Source organism: Triturus cristatus, chromosome 10, assembly GCF_964204655.1.
Source record: "Triturus cristatus chromosome 10, aTriCri1.1, whole genome shotgun sequence".
Classification (NCBI taxonomy): domain Eukaryota; kingdom Metazoa; phylum Chordata; class Amphibia; order Caudata; family Salamandridae; genus Triturus; species Triturus cristatus.
In genome coordinates, this window is record NC_140593.1 from 1,214,331,819 (window position 1) to 1,214,343,904 (window position 12,086).

The window sequence follows — 12,086 nt, forward strand, 5'->3', positions numbered from 1 at the left end:
CCTGAGATCAGGGAGGAGGCTGAGAAGAGATGGTGAGGGGACAGACCCTGGGATCAGGGCAGGAGGCTGAGGAGAGAAGTGTGTGAGGAGACAGACCCTGGGATCAGGGCAGTAGGCTGAAGAGAGACAGTGAGGGGACAGACCCTGGGATCAGGGCAGGAGGCTGAGAGACGTGTGAGGAGACAGGCCCTGGGATCAGGGCAGTAGGCTGAAGAGAGACGTGTGGAGACGGGCCCTTGGATCAGGGCAGGAGGCGGAGGTAAGAAGCGTGAGGGGACCGGCCCTAGGATCAGGGTAGTAGGCTGATGAGAGAAGTGTGAGGAGACAGGCCCTGGGATCAGTGCAGGAGGGTGAGGTGAAAAGCGTGAGGAGACAGGCCCTGGGATCAGGGCAAGTGACTCAGGATAGAAGCGTGTGAGGAGCTAGGCCCTGGGATCAAGGCAGGAGGCTGAGTGGAGAAGAGTGAGGTGACAGGCCCTGAAATCAGGGCAGGAGGCTGAGAAGAGAAGTGTGTGAAGAGACAGTCCCTGGGATTAGGGCAGAAGGCTGAGGAGAGAAGTGGCAGGAGACAGGTCCTGGGATCAAGGCAGGAGGCTGAGAAGAGAAGTGTGTGAGGAGCCAGTCCCTGGGATCAGGGCAGTAGGCTGAGTGGAGAAGAGTGAGAAGACAGGTGCTGGGATCAGGGCAGGAGGCTGAGAAGAGAAGTGTGTGAGGCGACAGGCCCTGGGATCAGGGCAGGAGGCTGGAAAGAGGTGTGTGAGGAGACTTGCCCTGGGATCAGGGCAGGAGGATGAGGAGAGAAGTGAGTGAGGGGGACAGATTCCATGGAATGAAGGTAGAGAGATATGGCCTGCAGTGAGAAGAGTTTGAGGAGACAGACTCTTGGGAATCAGGTCAAGGGGCTGAGGAGAGAAGTGTGTGAGGAAAACAGACACCACAAAATGAGAACAGAGAGATGATGCTAAGGAGAGAAGTGTGTAAGGGGACAGGCCCTGGGATCTGTACAGGAGACTGAGGAGAGAAGTGTGTGAGGGGAAAGGCCCTAGAATCTGTACAGGAGAGTGGAGGGAGAAGTGTGTGAGGAGACAGGCCTTGGGATCAGTACAGGAGACTGAGGAGAGTAGTGTGTGAGAGATTCAGGGTTCCTGGAATGAGGACAGAGAGATCATACTAAGGAAAGGAGTGTGTGAGGGGACAGGCCCTAGGATCCGTACAGGAGAATGGGAAGAGAAGTGTGTGAGGGGGGCACAGATCATGGAATCAGGACAGATAGGTAAATGCTAAGGAGAGGAGTGTGTGAGGGGACAGGCCCTGGGATCAGTACAGGAGACCAAGGAGGGATGTGTGTGAGGGGGACAGGGTTCATGGAATGAGGACAGAGTGATAATAGTGATAATGCTAAGGAGGGGAGTGCGTAAGGGGACAACAGGCCCTGGAATCAGGACCGCAGTCTGAGGAGAAAAGTGTGTGAGGAGCGGACACCATAGAACTAAGCCAAATGAGGCTGAGGGGAGAAGAGTATGAGGGGGCAGAGATCAAGGAATAAGGGCACAAAGATGATGCTAAGGAGAGGTATGTGTGAGGGGACATGCCCTGGGATCAGGGAAGGATGCTGAAGAGGGAAGTGTGAGAGGCAACAGACCCTGGAATCAGGGCTAGAGGCAGATGAGAGAAGTGTGTGAGGAGGGCAGACGCCATGGAATGACGACAGATGTGAAAAGTGTGTACGGGGACAGACTCATTGGAAGCCGGTGAAGAGGCTGAGGAGCGAAGTGTGTGAGGGGCAGGCCCTGGGATCAGGGCAGGAGGCTGAGGAGAAAAGTGTGTGAGGTAGACAGACACCATGGAATGAGGACGGAGAGCTATGGGCTGCAGTGAGAAGTATGTGAGGGGGACAGACACCATGGAATGAGGACGGAGAGCTCTGGGCTGCAGTGAGAAGTGTGTGAGGGGACAGACACCATGGAATGAGGACGGAGAGCTATGGGCTGCAGTGAGAAGTGTGTGAGGGGGACAGACACCATGGAATGAGGACGGAGAGCTATGGGCTGCAGTGAGAAGTGTGTGAGAGGACAGACACCATGGAATGAGGACAGAGAGCTATGGGCTGCAGTGAGAAGTGTGTGAGAGGACAGACACCATGGAATGAGGATGGAGAGCTATGGGCTGCAGTGAGAAGTGTGTGAGAGGACAGACACCATGGAATGAGGGCGGAGAGCTGTGGGCTGCAGTGAGAAATGTGTGAGGGGACAGACACCATGGAATGAGGACAGCGAGCTATGGACTGCAGTGAGAAGTGTGTGAAGGGTACAGACACCATGGGATGAGGATGGAGAGCTATGGACTGCAGTGAGAAGTGTGTGAGGGGTACAGACACCAAGGAATGAGGACGGAGAGCTATGGGCTGCAGTGAGAAGTGTGTGAGGGGACAGACACCATGGAATGAGGACGGAGAGCTATGGGCTGCAGTGAGAAGTGTGTGAGGGGACAGACACCATGGAATGAGGACGGAGAGCTATGGGCTGCAGTGAGAAGTGTGTGAGGGGACAGACACCGTGTGTTAGAATCCGGGGTCTCTGGTTGGCACAGGTATGCACTTGCGACAAGCAGGGACCCTTTCCTCTAAGTCAGGGCAAAGGATTACTAGTGAAAAATAACCCCTGCTCACCCTCTAGGTAACGTGGCGCGAGCAGTCTGGCTAGATTCCAGAGGGCATGAGGTTAAGCACTTAGGGTGTCCCACAATAACCACCAACCCACCACACAGAGACACAAGACTGTATTTTATCAAAATAAAGCTCTTTATATAAGGACTCTTCAAGCAGGCTTCAAATACAGTGTCTATCTTTTAAATATGGTTCCAGTTACTTGTATTGCAGAGTTCGGGATGCCACAGTTCTTTAAATAGCAAAGTTTGGTGCAATTTCTGCTTCTTTGGGGCCCGTGCACGCCGTAGCGCTTTTTGTACGTACCGTACCGGAGCTGGTACGCGTCGTACGATGCGGGTGCGATCCCCTCTTCGCCTCACGCTTCCCGCGTGAGCAAGCGTACGGGGACGGTGGCGTACAGCGCAGTACGGACCGTACAGTGGAGGGTACGCCTCGTACAGGGGCGTTTGGTGCGCACAGTACCTTTATTCTTTATGGAGAGTTTGGGGCGGCCTCGGCAGTCATCAGAGGGGCGTCCCGCGTCGCGTTGCAGTCCCGCTGGGTAGGAGGACGGCGATGCTTGGTGGGGCACCTCAGGACTTCACGGCACTCCTCGAGGTGGGTGGAAGGAGGGGCGGCTCAGGGGTGATTTCAGCGCGCGGCGCTGTCGGCATCAACCAGAAGTGGCACACTTGAGTGTCGTTGATCCTCACAGTCGTCTCTACGGCTCGGGGCAACAGAGGCTCGGGGCTTGGAAGCCGACAGTCTTTCTTTACGGTGCGAGCTCCGGCTCGAGGGGGCAGCAGTTCACTTTGTTCAGGCCAGGCGGGGCAGGCCGTCACGGTGCTCACAGCAGCACAGTCGGTGGAGGTCACGTTGCTCGGCGAGATGGGGGCACACAGGTTCTCTGGGGTCAGCGTTCGCAATTCACCAGCAGCAGCTTCCTTTCTTCCTAGGAGGGGTAGCGCCCACTGTTCCTGGGGCGCAGTTCAGGGGGCAAGTTCACCAGCAAGCCCTTGGAGATTGTTCACAAAGCACAAGTTGATTCAAAAAGTCTTTCTTAGTCTTTTCCTCTCCTTCTTGCAGCAAGGCACCCACCACAGGCCAGTCTCTCCGGCTTAGAGACAGTACTCCTCCATGCAGCTTTCCCAGGTCCTTCTCTTCGGGCAGAGGTTCTTCTTGGCATAAACAGGATCTGATTTCTTAGGAGCAGGGCTCCTTCTTTTATTCACAGTTTCTTTTGTTCTTTGTCGCCAGGGGGCCTGTGCCTGGCTCAGTCCAGTTTTGGAGCACTTTGTTGTGGTGACTCTGCTCTTTCCTTTCAGTGCACAGGGCAGAGACATCAGCCGCTCCACAGGGGGCGGAGCCAGCATTGTGGTGGCAGAGCACCGGTCTATTCAGAGTCAAGGTGTACTCCTCCCACCCATCCTGGTGTAATCTCTCTACCCACCACCTGGCAGCCAGCCTGTCTCCTGGAATTTCCCAGCCCTGCCCCTCACTGAAACTAGGCAGAACTCACACACACACACAGCAGAGGCGGACTGAAATGGTTAGGCAAGTAAATACTAACTTTCTAAAAGTAGTGTTTACAAACACAGGATATTAAAATGAACTTTACTAAAAGAAGTATTTTATTATTCTGAGTTCAGGCATGCTAAACTTGACTTTCTACCATGCTCTCTGAGTCCACTGGGATTATAGAGTGTAATAATTCCAGCAGCCCATTCTGGCCTATGGAGAGCAGGTAGCCTTTCAATAGTGAAAAACGAAAATGGCTGTAATTCACTATTAGGACATGCCACACACACCAGGGCATGTCCTACCTTATTCCTACAATGCACCCTGCCCTCGGGCCTACCAGAGGGGTGACTAATATGTAGTCAAGGGAAGGTTTAGGGACTGGCAAGTAGGTGCACTTGCGCAGTCAGCATGACAGTACCAGATTGCACGCAGGTTCTGCAATGGCAGACCTTAGACACATTTAACTAGGCCGCTTCTGTGGGTGGCACAACCAGTGCTGCAAGCCCACCAGCAGCATTTGTTTTTACAAGCCCTGGCACTCCTGGTGCACTTTACTAGGGGCTGACAGTAAACCAAATAAGCCAATCATGGAATCCAATGAACATCAACATTTTACCATAGGAAGAGCATATGCACTTTAGCACTGATCTGCAGTGGTAAGATGCCCAGAGTCATAAAACAGCCAACAACAGGTCAGAAAAAATACAGGAGGAAGGCAAAAAGTTTAGGGATGACCCTGCAAAAAGGGCCAAGTCCAACACAACCCCCTTCCAGCCAAAACGCAGGGCAGACCAATCATCACCGTGATGGTCTTCCCTGCTTGGGGCGATAGAACAAGGACCTGGCCCGCAACTGCAGGGGCAGCCTCCAGTTCTACGCCAATCTGAACCTATTGGAATCCCTCTGTCCATACTCTCAGGGCCCACCAAGCCAATCCATGGGAAACCCTTCTCCTCACCTGTGGACACCACCTGTGCAGCACCTAACCTTAACTGGCCCACAGGTGTGTCCCAACAGACAGACAGCAAAATGCTACAGTGGCCACTGACAGTAGTCAGGGATGAGACCCAGGCCGTATGTCTCTCAGGGCTCTCAAACCTCTGTGGCGCCAGGGAGCGGGGAGCAGCAGCCCCAGGTGCTTGGCACCCTTTGTCCATTCTCCCTCCTGTCAGGTCAGGTATGACATCCTGGCACTGACTCACCAGCCCCAGGCCTGTATCCGGCGGCTGGACCAAAGACTGGGGTGGCCTCTCCCACACCCGGTCCTCCTCCTTGGGGCTCTGTACCCTCCCACTTGGAGTGGTACTCCCCTCCAGAATTGCCAGGGCACCTGGGGCAGGTGTCCTGCGCAATTAGCCCACCAGTTCAGGGGTTCTATCCTGCAACTGGGCGTCCAGGTCAGGGGGGACACCCTGAACCTGGCCCTCCAACCTAGGGTCTAAACCCTTCAGTTGAGCCGGGGTCAGAGGCGAGGACTTCCTCCCTCTGCACCCCCTTCCAGAGTACCGCACACTCCCAACTGGAGTGGTACCCCTAGAAGCAACCTGGGTCAGGACACTGATTACAGTTGTCCCACCCTCCAGGTCAGATAACACCTGAACCTGGCTTCCCAACCCTGGGACCAACCCATGCGGTTGAACGCTCGCCTGGCCCACCAGGACTTCCCGGGGAGCACGCATGCCCCCCCTGAGGGTGACACATAACTCATGTGTCCTGTGACAGTCTAACTGGCGCTGATCTCCCGACCCCTGTTCATCTGACAGTGCATGAAGATCCCCCAGGACAGAAGTGGTGTCACCATGGTCATTCACTGGTGACGCAGCCCTTCTGGCTGGCCCCTGACCCACTGGTTTTTCCACTGGGGACTCTTTCCCCCTCTCACCCCTCAATCTGGACTTCTGCACCCTCCCAACTGGAGCGGTACTGCCAGACACCAGAACTGAGGGAGGCTTGCCTACAGACACTCCCCGTTCACCAGACACTAGGGGATCCCGCACAACGGGCAGCCCCTCAGGACAGACTAGGCTCCCCACCTGGTGTTCCCTTAAAGAACCATCCAAGCACTGAGACTGAGGTTGGGCACTACCGGGACATAACCCATTCTCACTCCTTCCCCTTAAAGACAGGACGTGAGGCCCTACACCCCTCTCACTACTACAGGACCTAGTTGGGCTACTCTGAGCCACTTCCACCACCCTTGGTTTGAAGATACCTTAACCACTCCTCTTGGGATCACTCCCCAATGCCTTTCCAGACCCACTGGACTCCACCAAAAGGTCTGCCTCCAATGTGAGCTCCCTGCGGTCAGAGAACTCACTATTCAACAGGTGTTGGCATAGCTCTGGAAAACAGGGACTTACAATATGCTCTCCCACAATTGGATCACACAGCCCCCCACAGAGGTTAACCAAACTATCCTTCACACCACCATCCAGTGCCTCGCACACGTATTCCACACCACTCTCCTGAGACTGCCAAGACAGTATCTGACTGTCTGTGTCACACAACCCACACTCTTCTGGGCGGTCTTCACACTCACATACCAGGACTTCAATTTTGGGGGAACCCCTCTCCCTGTACCTCTCAGCTAGAGTCAGTAGAGTGTCCCTCCCACCACTAGGACCATGAACCCCTGCACCAGTTACCCTATTCCTCTCAGGGACACTGTGCACTTACTGGAGCTACCTCATGCCCTTGATCCTCCTGGTGTATGTTAACCCCCTCCTTAAAGTCAGGAGCCACATCTCTGGGTGTGCGTACTACTCTCTCAGCACTAGAAAATTCAATATTGCTGCCACCATCTGAGCTGGATTCCTCCTCCCACTCAGCAAAGCTCAATCTCTGAGCTACACACATTTCTTGTTGCTGGTCTGAGACACTCATGGTCTCAAGCCTCTCGATCTCTAAGTTAAGCTTCCTCATTATCAAGTCATGCTCCATTTGCATTTTCTTTTCTTCCAGAGCCAGCTTCTTGCTTTCTAGCTCCAATTGGCCATTTAATTTCAGCTCTGCCAATTTCATTTCATGATCCCTGGTGGCCTGTCTGTCTGCCAGCTGTTCTGGCGACAGGCCTCTGCCAAAACTATGGACGCTCTCCGCTGGTTCCGCAGGCACAATCTCCTCAGTTGCACCCCTTGATTCCATCCAGGCTTTCAGCGCCTTGTAGAGATCTGATTTGATCCTGCATCCCACATGTGGAACCTTGAACTTCCTGCAGAAGTACTTGAGTTCTGATCTCTTGTAGCTGTCCAGTTTTGACTCATCCCATTCAACCTCTTCTATTTCAGAGGCTTCAGCGGTCGTTTTCTCTATGCTGTTTGGGCCAGGCATGACTCCAAACACAAGGGATCTTCTTTCTTGGCAAGCAAAAATTAAAAGTCTGTGGCTCAAGCTACTGGACTGTCCTCACTGTGCAATGGCTAGTAATCAATGCGCAGACACCACAAATGCAAATCCGTAGATCCTCACCGCTGCCACCAATGTTAGAATCCGGGGTCTCTGGTTGGCGCAGGGATGCACTTGCGACAAGCAGGGACCCTTTCCTCTAAGTCAGGGCAAAGGATTACTCGTGAAAAATAACCCCTGCTCACCCTCTAGGTAACGTGGCGTGAGCAGTCAGGCTAGATTCCAGAGGGCATGAGGTTAAGCACTTAGGGTGTCCCACAATAACCACCAACCCACCACACAGAGACACAAGACTGTATTTTATCAAACTAAAGCTCTTTATATAAGGACTCTTCAAGCAGGCTTCAAATACAGTGTCTATCTTTTAAATATGGTTCCAGTTACTTGTATTGCAGAGTTCAGGATGCCACAGTTCTTTAAATAGCAAAGTTTGGTGCAATTTCTGCTTCTTTGGGGCCCGTGCACGCCGTAGCGCTTTTTGTACGTACCGCACCGGCGCTGGTACGCGTCGTACGATGCGGGTGCGATCGCCTCTTCGCCTCACGCTTCCCGCGTGAGCAAGCGTACGGGGGTTTAAACCGTACGGGTCGTACAGTCGTAAGTAAGCTCCGTACGGGCTGGGTATTAGGCCTTCTAAGCCTCACGCTTCCCGCGTGAACAGCGTACGGGGACGGTGGCGTACAGTGCAGTACGGACCGTACAGCGGAGGGTACGCCTCGTACAGGGGCGTTTGGAGCGCACAGTACCTTTATTCTTTATGGAGAGTTCGGGGCGGCCTCGGCAGTCATCAGAGGGGAGTCCCGCGTCGCGTTGCAGTCCCGCTGGGTCAGAGAACGGCGATGCTTGGTGGGGCGCCTCAGGACTTCACGGCACTCCTCGAGGTGGGTGGAAGGAGGGGCGGCTCAGGGGTGATTTCAGCGCGCAGCGTTGTCGGCATCAACCAGAAGTGGCGAACTTGAGTGTCGTCGATCCTCACAGTGGTCTCTGCGGCTCGGGCCACAGAGGCTCGGGGCTTGGAATCCGACAGTCTTTCCTTACGGTGCGAGCTCCGGCTCGAGGGGGCAGCAGTTCACTTTGTTCAGGCCAGGCGGGCAGGCCGTCACGGTGCTCACAGCAGCACAGTCGGTGGAGGTCACGTTGCTCGGCGAGATGGGGGCACACAGGTTCTCTGGGGTCAGCGTTCGCAATTCACCAGCAGCAGCTTCCTTTCTTCCTAGGAGGGGTAGCGCCCACTGTTCCTGGGGCGCAGTTCAGGGGGCAAGTTCACCAGCAAGCCCTTGGAGATTGTTCACAAAGCACAAGTTGATTCAAAAAGTCTTTCTTAGTCTTTTCCTCTCCTTCTTGCAGCAAGGCACCCACCACAGGCCAGTCTCTCAGGCTTAGAGACAGTACTCCTCCATGCAGCTTTCCCAGGTCCTTCTCTTCGGGCAGAGGTTCTTCTTGGCGTAAACAGGATCTGATTTTTTGGGAGCAGGGCTCCTTCTTTTATACACAGTTTCTTTTGTTCTTTGTCGCGAGGGGGCCTGTACCTGGCTTAGTCCGGTTTTGGAGCACTTTGTTGTGGTGACTCTGCTCTTTCCTTTCAGTGCACAGGGCAGAGACATCAGCCGCTCCACAGGGGGCGGAGCCAGGATTGTGGTGGCAGAGCACAGGTCTATTCAGAGTCAGGGTGTACTCCTCCCACCCATCCTGGTGTAATCTCTCTACCCACCACCTGGCAGCCAGCCTGTCTCCTGGAATTTCCCAGCCCTGCCCCTCACTGAAACTAGGCAGAACTCACACACACACAGCAGAGGCGGACTGAAATGGTTAGGCAAGTAAATACTAACTTTCTAAAAGTAGTATTTACAAACACAGGATATTAAAATAAACTTTTCCAAAAGAAGTATTTTATTATTCTGAGTTCAGGCATGCTAAACTTGACTTTCTACCGTGCTCTCTGAGTCCACTGGGATTATAGAGTGTAATAATTCCAGCAGCCCATTCTGGCCTATGGAGAGCAGGTAGCCTTCAATAGTGAAAAACGAAAATGGCTGTAATTCACTATTAGGACATGCCACACACATCAGGGCATGTCTTACCTTATTCCTACAATGCACCCTGCCCTCGGGTCTACCAGAGGGGTGACTAATATGTAGTCAAGGGAAGGTTTAGGGACTGGCAAGTAGGTGCACTTGCGCAGTCAGCATGACAGTACCAGACTGCACGCAGATTCTGCAATGGCAGACCTTAGACACATTTTACTAGGCCGCTTCTGTGAGTGGCACAACCAGTGCTGCAAGCCCACCAGCAGCATTTGTTTTTACAAGCCCTGGCACTCCTGGTGCACTTTACTAGGGGCTGACAGTAAACCAAATAAGCCAATCATGGAATCCAACCAACATATACATTTTACAGTAGGGAGAGCATATGCACTTTAGCACTGATCTGCAGTGGTAAGATGCCCAGAGTCATAAAACAGCCAACAACAGGTCAGAAAAAATACAGGAGGAAGGCAAAAAGTTTAAGGACGACCCTGCAAAAAGGGCCAAGTCCAACACCGTGGAATGAGGACGGAGAGCTATGGGCTGCAGTGAGAAGTGTGTGAGAGGACAGACACCATGGAATGAGGACAGAGAGCTATGGGCTGCAGTGAGAAGTGTGTGAGGGGTACAGACGCCATGGAATGAGGACGGAGAGCTATGGGCTGCAGTGAGAAGTGTGTGAGAGGACAGACACCATGGAATGAGGACGGAGAGCTATGGGCTGCAGTGAGAAGTGTGTGAGAGGACAGACGCCATGGAATGAGGACGGAGAGCTATGGGCTGCAGTGAGAAGTGTGTGAGGGGGACAGACACCATGGAATGAGGACGGAGAGCTATGGGCTGCATTGAGAAGTGTGTGAGAGGACAGACACCATGGAATGAGGACAGAGAGCTATGGGCTGCTGTGAGAAGTGTGTGAGAGGACAGACACCATGGAATGAGGATGGAGAGCTATGGGCTGCAGTGAGAAGTGTGTGAGAGGACAGACACCATGGAATGAGGACGGAGAGCTATGGACTGCAGTGAGAAGTGTGTGAAGGGGACAGACACCATGGAATGAGGACAGAGAGCTATGGGCTGCAGTGAGAAGTGTGTGAGAGGACAGACGCCATGGAATGAGGACGGAGAGCTATGGGCTGCAGTGAGAAGTGTGTGAGGGGGACAGACACCATCGAATGAGGACGGAGAGCTATGGGCAGCAGTGAGAAGTGTGTGAGGGGGACAGACGCCATGGAATGAGGACGGAGAGCTATGGGCTGCAGTGAGAAGTGTGTGAGAGGACAGACACCATGGAATGAGGACGGAGAGCTATGGGCTGCAGTGAGAAGTGTGTGAGGGGACAGACACCATGGAATGAGGACGGAGAGCTATGGGCTGCAGTGAGAAGTGTGTGAGGGGACGGACGCCATGGAATGAGGACGGAGAGCTATGGGCTGCAGTGAGAAGTGTGTGAGAGGACAGACACCATGGAATGAGGACGGAGAGCTATGGGCTGCCGTGAGAAGTGTGTGAGGGGAGAGCTATGGGCTGCAGTCAGAAGTGTGTGAGGGGAGAGCTATGGGCTGCAGTGAGAAGTGTGTGAGGGGACAGACACCATGGAATGAGGACGGAGAGCTGCGGGCTGCAGTGAGAAGTGTGTGAGAAGACAGACACCATGGAATGAGGACGGAGAGCTATGGGCTGCAGTGAGAAGTGTGTGAGAGGACAGACGCCATGGAATGAGGACGGAGAGCTATGGGCTGCAGTGAGAAGTGTGTGAGAGGACAGACACCATGGAATGAGGACAGAGAGCTATGGGCTGCAGTGAGAAGTGTGTGAGGGGTACAGACGCCATGGAATGAGGACGGAGAGCTATGGGCTGCAGTGAGAAGTGTGTGAAAGGACAGACGCCATGGAATGAGGACGGAGAGCTATGGGCTGCAGTGAGAAGTGTGTGAGAGGACAGACGCCATGGAATGAGGACGGAGAGCTATGGGCTGCAGTGAGAAGTGTGTGAGAGGACAGACACCATGGAATGAGGACAGAGAGCTATGGGCTGCAGTGAGAAGTGTGTGAGGGGTACAGACGCCATGGAATGAGGACGGAGAGCTATGGGCTGCAGTGAGAAGTGTGTGAGAGGACAGACGCCATGGAATGAGGACGGAGAGCTATGGGCTGCAGTGAGAAGTGTGTGAGAGGACAGACGCCATGGAATGAGGACGGAGAGCTATGGGCTGCAGTGAGAAGTGTGTGAGAGGACAGACGCCATGGAATGAGGACGGAGAGCTATGGGCTGCAGTGAGAGGTGTGTGAGAGGACAGACGCCATGGAATGAGGACGGAGAGCTATGGGCTGCAGTGAGAAGTGTGTGAGGGGACGGACGCCATGGAATGAGGACGGAGAGCTATGGGCTGCAGTGAGAAGTGTGTGAGAGGACAGACACCATGGAATGAGGACGGAGAGCTATGGGCTGCAGTGAGAAGTGTGTGAGAGGACAGACGCCATGGAAT